Source organism: Mirounga leonina, unplaced genomic scaffold, assembly GCF_011800145.1.
Source record: "Mirounga leonina isolate KUSES-001 unplaced genomic scaffold, KU_Mleo_1.0 Mir_168, whole genome shotgun sequence".
Lineage (NCBI taxonomy): Eukaryota > Metazoa > Chordata > Mammalia > Carnivora > Phocidae > Mirounga > Mirounga leonina.
In genome coordinates, this window is record NW_023270426.1 from 11833933 (window position 1) to 11853916 (window position 19984).

Below are 19984 nucleotides of genomic sequence, written 5' to 3' on the forward strand. Positions count from 1 at the left end.
GTTGGTTAAGCGACTGCCTTCGGCTCAGGTCATGATCCTGGAGTCCCTGGATCGAGTCCCGCATCGGGCTCCCTGCTCGGCGGGGAGTCTGCTTCTCCCTCTGACTCTCCCCCCCTCTCATGTGCTCTCTCTCTGTCATTCTCTCTCAAATAAATAAATAAAATCTTTTAAAAAAAAAAAAGGTTCCAATCCTGTCTGCTCACTTGTGAGGATTTTAAACCTATGGATGACCTGACCTTTCCCCAGACCAATTAAACCAGAGTCCAGAGCACTACACAGGTGAATACGATGTGCACACAGGGTTCAGAACCATTGCTCTAGAACAATGACTCACTGCACTGCCCCTGGGCTGGCATCACTGGCAATTTGTTCTTAGGCTAACAGGGAAAACTATGCTATAAGATCCAACAAATTCTGTGTTTCCCTTGACTCTCCCTACAACGAGAGGTGTCTCCGTCCGTGGGAAAACGACCTGAGCGGCAGAGCTTGGGCAAGAAAGATTTAATAAGCTATGTATGTGAAGATGTTTAACACAGAAATATGACTCTGTGATAATTAAGCCACAGGATTTCCCCTCCCTGTCTCCATTTTCCTTCACTGGATCCAGCTCTGTCTTTGCTGTTTTTGCAAGCATTTTCCCTAAAGTTGAAAGTCTCTTGAGAGAGCACTCCCAGGTCTCAGAGTTAGCTTCCCACCGTGATCTGGAGAGTTGCCTCTCCTGGAGCTATCATGGTTCCATCCACCCTATTGTAGATGTTTTTATGTCCCAATCTAAGTCATGCTAGAGCTGCTCAGTCTTCAGTTAAGTATCAGCCTCCTGTTTACACTCGTTAATTTGGACTCCAGAAGTGGGTAAAAAATTTCAGGACATTGCTTTGTTAATTTCAAATAATTTATAGAAAAAAATTATTGGAATGATACTCTGAAAATGTTGTGATCCGAATTTTCTAACATTTACTTCTTAAAATTATCCTAATCACAGTAATTATTTTTCTAATGTTACATTAAAAGTGGCAGTTTAAAATGTTGGACAGGAAGAAGATGTGATTTAATGAAGGGCATCTTTCTCCACAATTGACAGGGATGTTAAATCTTTTTTTTTTTTTTAAGATTCTAATGTGGTCTAATTACTTTAATTTAAAATTCTGGGTATGCATGTTTTATTCATGACTTTCTAGATGATTGAGAAAGTTTTTGCTGCTCCTTTGAAGCTCTAACTTTGGAAATATAACAAATAATGAAGCCATCATATTTTCAAAATGCTCAGATAGAGGAGACTTTTGAAAGACAGTGTAATTGTGAATCAAAGCTTAATCAGCTGCTGTGAAATGAGTTTTTAATTATTGCATTGCCCCTGATATGCTGGAGTTCAGCAAGGTTAGGAGAATGACCTCAGACATATTTCCTCTGGAAGGGCAGAATGTATTTTCTTCTGCAGCATATTACCTTGAATATTCAGAAACTAAGTCGTTCTGCTTCCCATGAAAATTCTTCTCAGAAACAATTTTCACGCTAACCCTTGGTTAATCTCACACAAAAATTAAGAAGTGTCACTCATTTTTCTCTTACTAAAATGCATTATTTTTGCAGCAGACATAATGGCTTCTGAGTGAGAATACTCACCTACTCCCCCCTGAAAACTCCACAGTTTCCAAAGCAGTTTGTAAGTTCCTTAAAGAGGATATGAGAAAGGGTGCTCAAAGCAAAAATCTTTAGATTTCAAAATTCTGATCAAAATAACTGGTTTTGGGGCGCCTGAGTGGCTCAGTTGGTTAAGCGACTGCCTTCGGCTCAGGTCATGATCCTGGAGTCCCGGGATCGAGTCCCGCATCGGGCTCCCTGCTCAGCAGGGAGTCTGCTTCTCCCTCTGACCCTCCTCCTTCTCATGCTCTCTGTCTCTCATTCTCTCTGTCTCAAATGAATAAATAAAATCTTTAAAAAAATAATAATAACTGGTTTTAATTCAAGTGGCCAAAGATAACACATTTTCCAAACCAGGGAAGTGTGGGTTTGCAAAAAGAAGCTCTCTGGACAGCCAATGCCTGACATCTCTTGAGGTCAAGTTCAACTCAAATTTCCATTTTTAGCAAGTGGTAATCTGCGTGAGTTGAGAGTGGATGAAACACGATCTGCCTCCAGTGTAGATATCTATACTACATACATTCTAATTTCAGGTCACTAAATAAAACTGAGAGATCTGAACTTAAACATTTAAACATTTAAGAATCTTAAGAAAATTAGTACATCATCACATGCCCAAAGTAAAATCAAAAGACTTGATTTCAATTCCATTATCATGTTTTTCCTTTAGATTGTAAAAAACAAAAACAAACACACACACAAAACAAAACAAAACAAAAAGCCAACTTTTGCCAAATGAAAATCTAGGTTCTACCAAGAAATTGGCACTCACATCTTGACCTCTTCTAAAGCTCTCTTTGAACTGAACTTCCAGTGCAATTTTTAAGGAAGGGTGTTTAACTTACTTATGTGAAAGTCAAAATCTCTCCATTGCCTTAAATATATATATTCAATCAAATCAAAGACACAGGTGTAGATGTTGCATGAAGCATGACTCAGAGTTCCTACTGACAGTTTTCCTTTTTGAGGAATGCAAACAACCTGAGGTTCATTTAACAAGAATAAGTAGGATCCTGAAATAAGTCCTACTTGGAGAAGAGTCGTCATTAAAATGCTGCACGGAGGTCTGATTTGCATCAGATCTGATTACATTTGCTAGCTGTTCACGTATCTGTGCTGAATCGATGTCACTTCATCAACATACAGGTTATCTCTTCTGATCACTTTAGAATGGCCTCAAATTCTAATTGAGAAATACAGCACTGCACTCGCCACACGTCCCTCTGTCACAGGCTTTGTGTGCTACTGCTTGGCTGAACAGGGAGATCCGTCAAATCTTATCCAGCATTTCTAACGTTGAGCAAACCTGCGGAATTTATTTCTTGAAAATGCCACCTATGAAATGATCAGACATCTCTGCCACTGGAAATGGGGATGATAAGAGCCAGCAGACGTACTAGAAAGAATAGTTAGCATTTATTGAGCAATTACTAACTGCCCGATCCTAAGCTAAGTGCTGCCCAAGCATTAAATCTATCATTGAAACTTCTGGTAGCTCCTGTTAATAATCTCATGCTTATTGGTGAGAAAACCAAGCCTTAAAGAGGTTAATGCGCCCAGTATCACAGGCTCCTCGGTGGTGGAGCCAAGACTCAAACCCTGAAGTCCATGCTCTTCAATAGATGTTTCCCAGGAGCTGAATGATCAATGTCCTCTAATTATGCAGACCCAACCAAAGTTAAATCAAAGATCTGCTCTGTTGAAAATTGAAACTTCCGAAGCAATTCCACCTCATTGAGACAAAAATCCTTCCAAGGTGTCAGCAAAGAACACTGACCTTTCAATGACACTGAGCCCAGAATAGGGCCTGAATCCCCCTCCACCTACACACACACACACACACACACACACACACACACACACCTGCATGTTGGCTCTTCACATCTCAGGCACTACCTCCTCCAGCCCTTAACTTCCAACCACAGGAAAGGAAAATTGACAGGAAATCAAAACGATGCTTTCCATAATGCACTGAAGCTCCGTTTCTGTTTAGGATTTCTTCTGTAGGCACTGCAAACATAGTCAGGAATTGGTGAGAATATGGTAAGCAAGTAACAATAATAGAACTAAAGAAATTCCCCAAATTATTATGGAGCCATAGTGACCACCTGTGCAACAGTACGGCTAGCACTAAACACAAACGTATGTCCTCACCACACACAGAGATACACCCATCTACGAACATGTGAACATGAGGCTGAAGGAGGGCTGTGGAATTAGATATCCACCAACGTGCAAATGGAGGACTTCTGTTGCACATGGCCAAGGTCCCAGTTCCACCTACACTCTCTTGGAATACAAGCAAGGCATTTGTGCATAATTCCACTTCTCCAAAAAAGACTTGAAAACTCAAAGACCGTGAGCCCTAGCCCTTATCAGAATGTTGGGGCTTCCCTTGCCACATATACTGAATATGGAAGTAATTTAAATTGCTAGAAGCCTTGCCCTGCTGAAACACACCTGTGGAAACAACAAAAAAATCCAGATTAAAATAAGGGATCATTTTATGTAATTAAGAGATCTTTGTGTGGCTGAATTAGAAACATATCAGCTCCTTAAGTACCATATACGATATTCCACAATGAAGACTATCGCTTCTGGATGTATTTGCCAAGTCCCAGTGATTCAATCAGTAAATATTTATTGAGTACCTACTATGAGCAAGGCACAAGGACAGACACGAGGGAATATAAAATAACTGAGGCTTGTGCTCCTGCAGTCCTTACCCTCCCCGCCCACCAAAATCATCAGAGGAAGCAGAACCCGGACAGGGAGCAGAGCAGGCTCTGACCACTAGTGTGGTCCGCATTATGTATGCAAGGATTTTAATCAATTGAGTGGAGACTGTGTCTGAATACAGGATGCACAGTGTTGCCAATCCTGGAAACAGTCTTTCTTTTTTCCTAAGATATGTGAATGAAGACTTGCTGTCTTCACTGGGAGGTGGCACCTAGGGTTCTGAGGAAGTAAATGCATGAGCCTTGTGCATGGACCTGTGAACAAACAGCTTCTGCACAGACATACAGGACAGCTTTTTTTAACTTACACAGCTGTACCCAGAAGTAGCTCCTGTTAGTTAAGTCTGTCAACTGCTTGGATTTTTTTTTTTTTTTTTACTTGTACATCTAAGGTTTTTTCTTTTGGTTCATTAAAGTATGAAAGTTGCATTCGCTGGGGCGCCTGGATGGCTCAGTCGGTTGAGCCACCGACTCTTGATTTCAGCCAGGTCAAAATCTCAGGGTTGTGAGATTGAGCCCCACGTAGGGATTTGCGCTCAGTGCAGAGTCTGCTTGAGATCCTCTCTCTCCCTCTCCCTCTGCCCCTACCCCCACTCACACTCGCTCTTCTCTCTCTCAAATAAATAAATAAATCCTTAAATAAAAAGAGAAAGCTGCATACGCTAAGTGTGAATGGGGAAAGAAAGCACAAAGAAGGCAATTACTCTCTAGAAAAAAATATTACTGGATGTGCTCTTAAAACTAAGCTGAATTAATCACGAATCTATCTAAATCCCTGAGAGAAGACAAAAGGTTTCCAAATTATTCCATCTCATCTGCTGTTCACTGAACTGCCAGAATTCACACGAAAGTAATATGTGTAAAAACAACAACAACAGCAACAAAGCAGTGTTTTTCTATTTCAACTGAAATACCTAGACTCCAGATTAGTTTCCAGAACACTGCGAATCACTTTTTAGCATCTCTGAGTGGCTCCTGTACCTGTCCTCCTTGTCAGAGAAATCACTAATACATTTTACTCTTTCACTTAGGACCAGTATTTAACTTACTTTGGCCTGGGGAAAGGAGACATCTGAACCAAATTTGGATCAGTTTTACGCGCTGATTAAAGAACAGAAGGTTTCCATGCACAGTCAGAACAAGAGCCTAATGAGCATCAGACAGATAAGGTAGGTTGGCGTGAGGACCTCCTCACTGGGCTCTGTGCCTGATGTTAGCTAAGCGGCTTCTCCCCTCTTTCGCGCCCACAAATATGGAAAAACATCCCTTTCTCTCCCCTCACAAATGCTGTGGAATGGATGTGAAGAAGCTGTAACCAACTTTCCCTTTCCACTCCCATTTTTTAAAAGATTTGATTTATTTATTTGAGAGAGAGAGAGAGCGCGCATGAGAAGGGGGAGGGGCAGAGGGAGAAGCAGACTTCCCGCTGAGCAGGGAGCCCCATACGGGGCTCGATCTGGGGACTCCGGGATCATGACCTGAGCCAAAGGCAGACGTTTAACCGACTGAGCCACCCAGGTGCCCCTTCACTCCCACATTCTATTAGAATTCCAGGTTTCTCTGCTTCTATCGGTTATTGTAAAATCTTTTACCTGGTGCCTGGCCTCCAGCCTCGACCACTGAAAGTCACCCTAAATCACGCCCTGATTAATCTCTTCTCCATGATGACTTCAGCCCTCACTGCTTGCAGAGTAAAATACAAAACTCCTTAACACGGCGTTAAACCTCTCCACGTCGAGGCCCCTGGGGAAGTACATGTCAGCCGTGCCCCCATCAAGGTCATGGTGACAACTGAAACATGTCCCCACACACTTCCAAACACACCTAGGGAGACAGTATGTCCCTGGGGACACACAGACAAGCCTCGTGTCGCTCTGTAGATGCACACAAGCAGCCCCGAGTCTGTTTCTAACCTTGAATACACTTTTCTGGGAGACATCTCCCCTAACGTAAGCTGTTAGACTCCTCCATTAAATACTTTTTTTTTTCCTCAAGGCACATACATTAACAGGAAAAAAACACATAAGCATTAAACAATTTGAAAAATGTCAGGATGACATAGGTTTCCCTAAAGTGCTTAGAGATTTGTAGAAGAGGATTCTCATGTGAAATGTGCATGACTAGTCCTATTTCCCCTAAAGCCAAAGGAGGAATCATTGTCCTATAAAAATGTAAGTAGAGCAAATCCTGGCTCTGCCTTCCCCAAACTTCCCAAATTTGATTCTCAGTTTTCTCTCCTACTCATATCTTTATTGCCCAGATTCTGCAAAAGCTTGAGGGTATTTTAGCTTTGGCATTTTTTTGAAAAATAACAACACGACTTCCTGGAGTACAATACAGTAGAAGACATTAAATTCGGAACTCCTTGAGAGTAAACACTGTTTTAATTATATCTGTGGCTTTATTTTCTAGCCAACTGCCTGGTCATTATTAGGGTAAGAACACGATGGGGAAAGCAAATGGTGGAAGGCAGGGATTTCAGCCCTTAATCTGTCACCTACTGTGATTTGGAGTGAAGCCCTTAACCTAACTCAGTCTGAGTTCAGCTGCTAAAGGGAGGTAGTAATACCAGCCATTCCACAGGATGTTGTTATGAGGACTAAATGTGATAATGTATTATAATGTGGTTTGTAAATCATAAACACTCCATGATATTAGTTATTATCACTCCCAAGTACAGGCTTGAAATCATAAAATGAGCAGAAAATAAGACAAAGCTGAGCTCCTGCAAAACAAAAAAATCATGAGCGACAATGTCAAAACCTGAAAAATGTCTTGTCCATCTGAAAGTCTTCCAGTAACAGATCTCTACAAGAGAAGGGGGAATAAAAGAAGAAAATGCCTTTGAAATGTGGCAAATTGGATTTGGTTTCTGTTCCCCCAGTTGAATTGGCCAAATCCAACAATAAATGGAAACAAAAACTTTTGTTTTAAAATGATGTGGTTTATATGTCAACATCATTTGTATTAGACTGACCTGCCAAATGAAAACAAGTATAAAAGATGGATAAGATACACAAAACAGATATTTGGAGTCCGTAGAGATCAAGTAGATTAGCCAGAACTTGAAGGACTAAATCCCAGAGAGAAAACAAGCAGTGTGTGCATCAGAGGTAATCTTGATATTAGCCTCCACGTTTTCCCTCCATACCATTTTCTGACTCATTGCACAAGAAAAGAGCCAAACTGAAAGCAGTAGCTTGGAATTTAAAGCAGTCTCACTGAAGATGACTGACTGACTGATTAGTTGATTGATTGATAGCCAAATTTAAGGATTTCGCAGACCAATTTGATAGCATATTTAAAAAGAAAATGAAAAAGATCACTGACAAACTGGAAGATAGGTCTGCAGAAATGTCCAGCTTGAATCTTAAACTGAAAAATGGAAGGACAATACAGAAGAAAGCATCAGATACTGAGTAACACATGATTAAATGCTCTAACATACATATAATTAGAATCTCAGAAGGAGAGGGGAAAGAATGGGACACAGCAACATGGAAGGCACAAATTACCAGCATGGGAACTGAAATGGAGATGTTCCTACAGGTATTACAGAGCCTTAAAAAAACGAGAGGATAGTATGGATACATAATGTTCATGGATTAGTCTCAATGTTGTACAGATATCATTTGTCCCCAAATTGATCTAAAGACTCAATGCAATCAGAATCAAAATTCCAGGAAGAGGGGCACCTGGGTGGCTCAGTTAGTTAAGCCTCCGATTCTTGGTTTCGGCTGAGGTCATGATCTTGGGATCGTGGGATCCAGGCCCACATTGAGCTGTGCTCAGTGTGGAGTCTGCTTGAGATTTTCTTTCTCCCTCTTCCTCTGCCCCTTCCCCCCAAAAATAAATAAATCTTTTTTTAAAAATTCCAGAAAGACATATTGTGGAAACTTAATAAGGTGTTTAAGACAGATATAGAAAAACAAGGGAACAAGAGCAGCAAAGACAATTTTAGAGAAGAAAACAACAATGTTGGAGGACTTAGAGTAGGAGATATAGGACATACAAAGACTAACTATAAAATTATAATAACTGGTGTGCCTGGCTGGCTCAATCAGTAGAGCACGTGACTTTTGATCTTGGGGTTCTGAGTTCGAGCCCCACGTTGGGCATAGAGTTTACTTAAGAAAAAAACAAAAAGCAAAAAAAAATAGAAAAAATTTTAAGTAAGTGGTAAAATTATAACAATTAAAATAGTGCATTATTGGCACAAAGACAACAGATCAACAAAACTGAGTCCAGAAACCAGTGCATACATATATGGTTATGAAAGTGCCATCACACTGCAATGTAGTTTAAACAAGTGTTTAGAATAAATGATGTTGGATCATTGGCTATCCATATGGAAAAATGTTACCGTTGATCCCTACCTTATACCATAATACCAAAAAGAAAAAAATCAGTTCCTGTTAGATCATATATAATAATAAAGCTTCTAGAGGTTAATACAGAATATATTTAGAATCTCAGTGTAAAGAAAGATTTCTCACATAGGACATGGAAGGAACATAAAGAAAAACATTCACAAATTGAATTTCATTACAGTTAAGAAAATCTATACATCAAAAAATACCATTATAAGAGTGAAAGAGACAAGCTGCCAAGTAGAAAAAGATATTTGCAATATTCATTTCCAAGAACTCATGTCCAGAATATATAAGGAAAATTACAAATCCACCAGAAAACACAGGGAACCCAATTTTTAAAAATGGACAAAAATTCTTGTATGGGTATTTTGAGTTGTATGTATATAATGTGTTTGTGTGTGTGTGTGGTATATATATATATTGTACAAATTGCCTAATCAGTATATGAAAAGATGTTTAACATAACTCATCATAAGGAAAATGAGATATCACTACATAATCACATTTTTTAAATGACAATACCAAGTGTTAGCAAAAATTTCAATCATCTGGAACACTAGCAATAGGAGGATACGCTAGTAAAACCGCTTACTGTCAGTATCTGCCAAAGCTAAACATATGAATCCCTATTATCTGACAATTTTACAACATAAAAGCATACATGATGCACAAAAGACACAGATAAGAATGTTCACAACAGCATATATGCGTTAAGTTCTCAAAGCCAAAACCAACCCAAACGTGCATCAACAATGGATAAATTGTTGGAACAATTCATAATAAATGGTGGAACAGTCTTTGAATAAAATGCTATGCAGCAGGGGTCAGCAAACTCTCCAGCCTGTGGATCGAATCCACCCCTGCCCATTGACAGCATCGTCTAAGGCTGCAGAGTCCAAGAGCTGCAACACATAGCATATGGCCTACAGAGCTGGAAATACTGCCTACCACAACCTTTACAGAAGACGTTTGCCAACCTCCGGTACACGGCAACGAAAAGCAATGAGCTACTACTTCTACAGCTACACACAACAAGACAAACCCGAGAGATCTCATACTGGCGGGGGAAAGCCAGACATGAAAGGATGCATGTTAGCATTTAGTTTATACGAAGTTCAAAAAAGTAAAAGTAATAGAAGTGACAGAAGCCGCAATGCTGGTTACATTCTAGGAAACGTCATAACTTGGTTAGAGGGCAATGGAACAGCTGACCACTGTCTTTAAACGTGACCCTGTCGTTTATTTATTTATTTTAGATTTTATTTATTTGTTTGTTTGTTTGTTTATTTATTTAACAGAGAGAGAGAGAGCATGAGTAGGGGGAGCAGGAGAGGGAGAGGCAGGCTCCACACTAAGCAGGGACCCCGATGTGGGACTCTATCCCAGGACCCTGGGATCATGACCTGAGCCGAAGGCAGATGCTTAACTGACTGAGCCACTAAGGCACCCCTGGCCCTGTCATTTAAAAGTGAGGATGAAGCAAGCAGAACTGGAGAGAAGTACCCACACCCGACTACACCTTCCCTGCCAAACCACGGAGGTCACTGACAAATCTCTTAGAGCGTCAGATCCCACGATGGCTTCCCAAGTTGGGAAGACAAAAGGAAGCAAAATCAATTATTCAATAGCTCCTGGGCAGTTAAGATAAAATCTTGTCTCAGATCTCCTCTGATCCCCATAGGTTTTAACTTCTTTTTATTTGAATAGTAGAAACACACACACACACACATACACACACACATGCAACATGAACTATAATAATCTACACTAAATAGTGTCTCAGTATCGGCTAAAAGACTATATCCATCCTAAATCCACCTCCTTATTCAGATGCATGAATGAAATTGCCTGAAGCTCGTAAGAGTATTGATTTTGGAACAATAATTAAAATCTAATGGAGTTAATCAGTTTCACATAGAACTATAAGTTTCATCTAAAGACATGATAAATTGCTAAATAAGAATATCTGACTGCTCATCTACTCAATTTTTAAAAATTCAGATTTCATTTTCTGACAATGTTATTCATTTTAACTGAGAGAACTATTCAGACCATCTGAAGTGCTGGACGTTTTATTCTAAGAACGGGAGGGAAAAGAGAATCATTTGGTTCTTTATAGGGGTCAAATTATACATCAAATAAAGTATGAAGTTCCTTCACCAGATACATTTCATAAAGTTAAATGGTTCTTTCAAGATTATGCTGACAATAGAGTCTTTAGTCTTTGTTATAATATAGTCTACGACCTCACTAATAAGGATAATAATGTATCATCAAAAAATGCTGTTAATTGAAAACTGCAAGTCTAATTAACCAGGGATGTGACCATGCATAATATATTATTAATAGAATAAAAAGACTGCATTACACCAACACTACACAGAGAAAAACTACAAGGACAGTCCACAGTTCAAAGACTCTTCACATCCATTTTGGCAAAAGTTACTGATGGTATTTTCCTTTCATTAAACGGTAGGCTTCATAGCAAAATGACTTAAAACCAGAAGAAGAAAGTCGAGCCAGATTTAAAAGATGGGTCACAGGGCAGCTGCTTGGGATCCAGTCTATAAAGGGTCCCCACACATGGCTGGATGACATCAGAAATATGGTGCCAATTAGCTCATGTTTCCATGTGAAACTCTTTACATAACGGCTAAAATGTAAATGGGTCCCACTCCCAATGAATTAGTTCCCTCTAATGAAAAATATAAATACTCTGTCCTTGCACTCATTTCTTTCCATTGAGTATTTTGTGATATACACATGCACATTCACTACTCTGGGGGTCACGACTATGTCTGGAACCAAACCTGGAAAGAGCCAGCTGAGAGTTACCGGAAGTCAGCAGTTATAGGTAATTAAATTTCAACACTAAAAGAACATGTGGTACAAGACTGTCTCTAGAGAAAAATGGATTTATTTTATTAACTAAATTTTAAATTCTATGCCTCTTAGGATGTTCCCTTATAACAGGAAAGGCCTTTTTAAGGATCTAACAAGTCAACTGTGCTATGGGAAAATGGAACTCATTTTGCCAACATTGAAAGAGAGAATCCAGATCAAGATGACTTATTGACAGGGGCGCCTGGGTGGCTCAGTTGGTTAAGCGACTGCCTTCGGCTCAGGTCATGATCCTGGAGTCCCGGGATCGAGTCCCACGTCTGGCTCCCTGCTTGGCGGGGAGTCTGCTTCTCCCTCTGACCCTCCCCCCTCTCATGCTCTATCTCAGTCTTTCTCTCAAATAAATAAATAAAATCTTTAAAAAAAAAAAAAAAGATGACTTATTGACAGCATGTTAAAATCTCCCCGTTAACAGCAGCTAGTACTTAAAAACGGTAGGTTAAAGAGCATGGATAAAGATACAGATATGTAAACACATTTATTTGTTGAAGAAAAGAAAGTAAAGCCTCCAAGCGTTAGAAATAGAGAGGAACTCACTGATCGATACGAAAGACTCCGGGATCGAAGGAATTTGGATGTGAGTTTGGGATACTGAGACTGGGACCTCAAAGGTCTCACAGGATCGCTTTCAAATATACCTCATACAAGACAGGTGGCTCACGCCAGGCTCTCCTGCTGTTCAAGCTGGGAGCTGCTTGTCCAAAAATACTCTGCCCACCTGTACACAGATGTGGCTGGGGGAAAAGTAGAATCTCCCACAGGAAACAGAACCCAGGCCTACCCCATGTAGAGTACAGAGCCCAGGGTCACCCCAACCGCACAAAGCGAGAGCCCACACTAAACTCCATTCCAAAGGGCTGGGATGGAGGGGTTTTAAGGACTTCCTAAAATCCAAGGTGTCTCTGTTGATTGAGCAAGTGCTAACTTTGATTCTTTTGAAATAGAGAATAATAATGAAATAAAAGAAAATAATAATAAACGAGGCAGAATTTCGGAATACAGGGAAACCAAAAGGCTAATCCAAAAGTACTTCAGGTGCCCTTTATTTTCTATCATCAATATTTAAGCAATAATCAGATATTACCATAGTATTGCATCACTTTAGCCCTCTGTGAGACGTATTTTGCTTTAGATAATAAAGCAGAAGTGGGGGCGCCTGGATGGCTCAGTCGTTAAGCGTCTGTCTTCGGCTCAGGTCATGATCCCGGGTCCTGGGATCGAGCCCCGCGTCGGGCTCCCTGCTCCCCGGGGACCCTGCTTCTCCCTCTCCCACTCTCCCTGCTTGTGTTCCCTCTCTCGCTGTGTCTCTCTCTGTCAAATAAATAAATAAAATCCATAAATAAATAAATCTTAAAAAAACAAAAGAGAGAAAAGCAGAAGTGGACCCCCATATCTATCACTTTACATTTACAGAGAATAGACAAAAGAGTTTTGCTACAACCAGGAAATGGTGCCAAATTGGGGTAGTGTTCTAATTCATTTTGTCTGACATGTCTTCATCTGAGCATGTTCAGTGAGCATGGCTCTCTCTGTTTCATAGTATGAAAACTAAATAGGAAGCTGGAACTATTTTTCCAGAGAGAGAATTCTTAATGGGAATTCTGAACTCACTACATGTTTCTTCTGCTGCAATATTTTAAAATTTTATTTCTGGTAAAGGTGCGTATAAATCTTAGTGTGATTAGCACCAATAAAAGAAACAACTACACCAACTGCTACATTCATTTGCTTCCTACAAGGAAAACATATGGGAAGGGTTAGTAGGCTTCAGACCTTTAAATAAAAATTTGACCGAGGATCGACTGAGACAATCCACTTTTTGATGTATTGTTTTGATAAGTTCATTTTTTTATTTTGTTCAACAAATGAACAAGATTTGAAGCTATAGATATATAGATACATAGATATAGATATATAAAATAAAAATAATAGTGGGTGATGTGCTGAAAAGAACTTTAAAATAAGTGTTCAAGATCTTTAAAGATGGGTAGTAAGGAGGGCACTTGTTGTGATGAGCACTGAATTCTACACCTGAAACTAATATTGAACTGTATGTGAACCAACATTTAAACAGAATTTAAACTAGAAATTAAATAAAAACTTGGGGGGTGGGGAATAAAGATCTTTAAGAATGTAAAAGTGGTATTATGGTTCATAAAATAGAAACAGGTGTAATGAAGCAAGAGGTACCTAGAAATGAACATTGTAATCACTGGAATCTAAACATTGGAAAAATAGACCATATCATGCATTGGGCACAGCCAAAGAGAAAAATTGCAAAAGTGGAAGACGGAATTGAGGAAATCTCTCAAAGCATACTATAAGGAGATAAGACACAGATACACAGAAGTAGATCTAGAAGTCCCAAATGCACTGAACAACGTCAGAGGGAGAGAATGGTGGAAAAGCAACATTCAAGGAGATAATTGCAGAGAATTATATAAAATTGAAGAAAGACATAAAACCTCAAGTTGAAAAGTCCACTGAGTGCTACACAAAATAAATTTATTTTAAAAAATCCATGCCTAGGCATATTGTTACTAAAACAAATAAACAAAAAGTTTAAGAAAGTAAAATTCTTAAAAGCTTCCAAAGGGAAAAGGCATTAACTGCCAAAACTGGCAGATTGGTGGTAGACATCTTGTAATAGCAACATCAGAAAAACATTTCAGGAATAGAAGTCAGTGGACAAATATTTTCAAAGGTGTACAGGAAAATAACTATGAACAAATTGTCATCTTAAAGTGATAGCAAAAATAACACTTCAGACTCAGAACTGAAAAAAAACTATCCACAGACCTTCATTGGACTGTGCTATTAGCAAAAAGAAGAAACTTCTAGAAGCAGAAATGGGAAATAGGTACAGTCAGCAAAGACAAGGATAAAACGTACCAGCAAATTTAAATGTGTCAATTTTTCAAATAACAACAATATTATGTAATTTTTTTTAAGTGTTAGAACTTAAATTCTGTGCAATAATCATACAACACTGTCAACCAGTGGCCTGTGAAAGGCAGCTGAAGCTTTTCATTTTGTTCAGCAGTAGCTGGAGATATTTATTCATTTTAGAATTTGTCAGGAAAAAAAATACTATTATCAACTAATTCAAATTTAAAATAAAAATAGAGGGGCACCTGGGTGGCTCAGTCGATTAAGCATCTGCCTTCAGTTCAGGTCATGATCTCCAGGTCTTGGAATCGAGTCCCACATAGGGCTCCCTGTTCAGTGGGGAGCCTGCTTCTCCCTCTCCCTCTGCACCCCCCCCACCTGGACTTTCTCTCTCTCTCTCTCTCAAATAAATAAATAAAATCTTTAAAAAAATAAAATAAAAATAAAGAAGGTAAAGAGGGAAAAGTCATACCGAAAAAGAAGAATTTTCCTCTATAGGATACAGAAGAAGAGAATTTTCAAACATATCTTGGGGACGCCTGGGTGGCTCAGTCGTTAAGTGTCTGCCTTCGGCTCAGGTCATGATCCCAGGGTCCTGGGATGGAGCCCCGCATCGGGCTCCCTGCTCAGCAAGAGCCTGCTTCTCCCTCTCCCACTCCCCCTGCTTGTGTTCCCTCTCTCACTGTCTCTCTGTCAAATAAATAAAATCTTTAAAAAAAAAAACATATCTTGGATTATGCAAGTATTTTCTACATGTCCTGAGTATACCAGCCAGTTAAAAGTTAATTTCACGGTCATGAGTCAAAGGTAGTTCTGAATAAAGTACAATATTATATTTATTCTACATACCAAATCTCTAATTTTTTTTAAAGATTTTATTTATTTATTTATTTATTTGAGAGAGAGCGAGAGCACGAGTGGGGGCAGGGAGCAGAGGGAGAAGCAGGCTCCCCGTTGAGCAAGGAGCCCAACATGGGACTCTCGATCCCAGGACCCTCAGATCATGACCTGAGCTGAAGGCATATGCTTAACCAACTGAATTACCCAGGTACCCCTCAAATCTCTATTTTGAATATGTGGAAATATTTTAAACAATTTTTAATGAAATATAATTTGCCAATATTCATATTAAAGCATTTCTAGGTACCCTAGGCCACAGGTGATTCCCTGTTGTTAATATGCTCAGCATCAGCATCACTGAAATATCTCTACTAAGACGAATGAAAAACACAATTCTCCTTTTTCAGTTGTCAATTGAAATATTTTTCTTGTTCAGCATAATGAGGTAAGACTTATTTTTGGTAAAGCCCCTTGTAAAAAATATGCATAATGAGTTTCCTTTTAGAAAATACGTATAATAGGGGCGCCTGGGTGGCTCAGTTGGTTAAGCGACTGCCTTCGGCTCAGGTCATGATCCTGGAGTCCCTGGATCGAGTCCCGCATCGGGCTCCCTGCTCGGCGGGGAGTCTGCTTCTCCCTCTCCCGCTCCCCCCTCTTGTGCTCTGTCTCTAAAATAAATAAATAAAATCTTAAAAAAAAAAAAAAAAGAAAAGAAAATACGTATAATAGATTTGTATACCAGGATACAGCCACAGAAAAGGGGGGGGGGAATCTTACTTGATACAGTACAAAGTTCCTCAGTTAGCAATATCAACACTCAACTAACATTACTGTCCTGCTCAAAATGTAAAAAGCACTGTTGGGTTTTTTTTTAAGATTTTTAAAATTTATTTGACAGAGAGAGACACAGCAAGAGAGGGAACACAAGCAGGGGGAGTAGGAGAGGGAGAAGCAGGCTTCCCCACGGAGCAGGGAGCCCGACGAGGGGCTCGATCCCAGGACCCTGGGACCATGACCTGAGCCGAAGGCAGACGCTTAACCTACTGAGCCACCCAGGCACCCCAAAAAGCACTGTTTGATCTACCTTTCAACCAGTGTCCTCACATCTTAGCCTTCTTACTAAACTTACTTTCTTAGTAAATTTACTAAGCTTACTACAGGTTTTCATTTCAAGGCCAGAGCGCCTGACGATGAGCTGCCGAAATTGTAATTACTATTCCCACATACACACGGTCATACATAAGAAGAATTCAAAGCTCTTTCAAGTCATGAATATTGCCATTCTCTGTTGGGATGAATTTTTCCATTCTATAAAACAAAGATGTGAATGTAGGAGAAATAAAATGAATGTCTATTTCCCACATCACACACTGAGACAAAGAACAAAAGGAAGCTCAAGGCTTTTGCACATTAAGTGTCTTGTTATACTGGATACCTTAATAGTACACAGAGATTTCAATGCCATATAGAATATTCTAAATAAAACTAAGTTAAAAAAAAAAAAAACATAGAAAAGCAAAGAACCTTTCCAACTTCTTGTATAAAGCAATGTTAACAGAACAGCTCAGCAAAGACAGTTTTCCACCTTGAAGAGAAAGGTTGTAATTCTAATTTTTACTTTTGAATAAGCTCTTGCTGCCTGTATTGAACGTGCTTCAGTCTAATTGAAAATGAAAACTCTCCAAGTTGGAGAAACACAGTGACATTCAGAGCCTCAGGCTTGACTCACAAGTAATATTTTTATGGTTGCAGAAAGTGGAAAAACAGATACTTTGGCTTGTAGTATTAAATTTAATTCATAAAGTTTAGTAGCAATACTTCTGAGGACAGAGAAAACTCAGCTTTCAATATAGTTAGTCCAGAAAAAGAAAGATATATTGCTGGTGCAAAATTGCCTGCTCAAAATTTCAAAGTATAGGCTTTAGGGTTCTGAAACAGGGGGAGATATAAATAGTTTATTATACATCTCAGATTGCAAAAGTATCAAAAAGATTCCCTTGGGTTAATATAGCTACCTAAAATCAAAGAACAAAATAACAAAGAATGGAGTTCTTTAATTTTTGTCAGTTCTCTTGTCATTCATAATAAATTAATAGAATTCTGGTTTTTCTAGTTTCCTGCATAGATATTATGAGGACCATATGAAACAGCTTAGAAACTAGCTTATTTTTACAAAGAAATTATACATTTTTAAGAAAATCAAGGGAAGGAAAGTCTTGGTTTGTGAGTATATGCACAGAATAGAAACCACTTCCAAAGATCGAACCACATTCTTTCATTGTTATCTGCCTATAGATCATTGTGCCGACCCATTTGAGACTGTTATGCCCAATGAGTAAGTATAAAAATGAAGAAAATTTTTCCCAAAGAGTAAATGCACCATCTTGTTCATTTCAGGATTTTATCTATATGGGGGGGGGAGGGGCGGGGAATGCCAACAACTCCAAATATTCAAGTAATGACTTCAAAAGTGCTTTTCAGTTTACATTATAATGTACACCTGTAATAAAACAACAAAGCCCTTTAAAAATACATTAAGAGAGGAAAACAACTACATTTATAATTTAAATGAAATTCTGCAATTCTTCATTTTTAAGGGAGTATAATTTTTCCATCATCTACCTGATTCAAATCCTATTTCATCTTAAGAAAGAAAAAAAAAGGACCCTGTTCCATCTTTTCAGAAGGCCAGCAAACATTTTACTTTATTAATGGTATCTAATTTTCAGTCAACAGAAATAGATCGTACCAGAACATTTTTCCCTCACTGTCACCATCCCAAAATTCCTTATTTTTTCTGGTGCCCTCAGTGAACGCAAGATTTGATTAACACCAGTTACTACATTTTTGTTCTACCAGAATATTAAAAATATAATGTGGCTTCCTCAAATAAATTTGCAGAGGCATAAACCTTCTTACAGCATACATAGCACAAAGACAGAAGTGTAAACATTAAAAACAACTGAAAAGAACTCATATAACACTGTTAACTACGCTGGAATGAAAATTAAATTTAAAAAGAATATTCTACATTTTGGTGTCAGTGGTGGCTCAAAAGAAGCAGATGTGTAAAATTTTGTCAAACTATACACACAAATATTTTAAAACCACAATTAAGGAAACGTGTGTTTACAAAGACTATCTGATTATAGACTTATTAGTGATTTTTTTTCTTTTTTCTATATCTCTTTTCCAAATTTTCTACAAAGAATGAATGTTTTCTGTAATGAGAAAAAATGATCAAATTAATAAAACATATCTCTGAAAAAATCCATTGAAGGGATATCCAACAAGAGTTGGTTTCATGGATGAATTTTTTCAAACCTTTAATAAATAAGCAGATATTTTGATCCTGTTTATACTTTCCCAGGCCATAAAAAAAATTTTACAGAGCTATCGTAAAAATGATATTAAACTTAATAAATACAGCATGAAAAACTACCAACCAATCTTTTCCTGATTATATATGTACAGCTGCTAAATTAAATATTAGCATATAGACTCAAGGAGTTTTATTAACAGATTATTATGCCATGACCAAATAATATTATCAGGAATAAGAGGATGGTTGAATATTAGAAGACTGTTGGATGTAACACTTAATATTTGTAAAATACATGATTATAGATGTGAAAACTCAAAGATATTTTCTTTAAAAAGCTATTAAAATCATGTGAAAAGATGCAAACTGATTAAAAATCAGTTGCATAAAAAGCAGATTTTCTATGTAAAAAAATCATAAAATGTACTTTAAAAACTTTCAGAAAGGAAAAGAAGACAGTATAAATTAATAAATGAGTAGAAACTACATTTTTTAAGGTTTAATTGGGGATAGTGGGAGATAAAAGTAATCTTAAATGGGAAGACCTATTTTTAGGGGTGATTAGGGAATTACGAAGCCTCTTGAAATTAATCTAAGATTCAATGTAATATAACCAAAATTCCTACAGATTTCTTTTTCTTTTCTTCCTTTCTCTCTTTTTTGTCTTTTTTTTGTTTTTTTTTTTTACCTCAACAGGAAAAAAAAAAAAGCCATTCTGAAGTTTACATGAAAGACTAAATGTTTTTAAATGACCAGGAAAAAGTCTTAACAACTAAATCTAATGACAGGGGAGTAGCTCTGCCAAATATAAATATACATGTGACCCTGGAACAACACAGGTTTGAACTGCCCAGATCCACTTATACACAGATTTTTTAAAATATAAATAAAGCACAGTATTGTAAACCTATTTTCTCTTCCTTACGATTTTCTTGATAACATTTTCTTAAATCCTTTTTTTATTTTTTAAAATTTTATTCATTTGAGAGAGAGAGAGAGAGAACAAGCAGGGGAAGGGGCAGAGGGAGAGGGAGAAGCAGGCTCTCCCCTGAGCAGGGAGCCTGAGGCAGGACTCGATCTCAGGACCCTGGGATCATGACCTGAAGGCAGATGCTTAACCGACTGAGCCACCCAGGTGCCCCCTTAATTCTATATTTTTATAAGGAATGGGGGATTCTTTTAATTAGATTTCAATCTATCAAAACTTTGGAGATGACCTGCCAACTTCTTGATTATAGGTTTGCAAGGGAGGACCTTACCTATGTTCCTGATGCCCCAAG

The 19984-nt window shown here is 38.4% G+C and overlaps 1 long non-coding RNA gene across 2 annotated transcripts in view; it reads right to left on the reverse strand.

The window, feature by feature from the left end:
- LOC118016583 overlaps nt 1-19984 on the reverse strand; it is a 452221-nt gene that overhangs the window by 335062 nt on the left and 97175 nt on the right. The window lies entirely within an intron of this gene.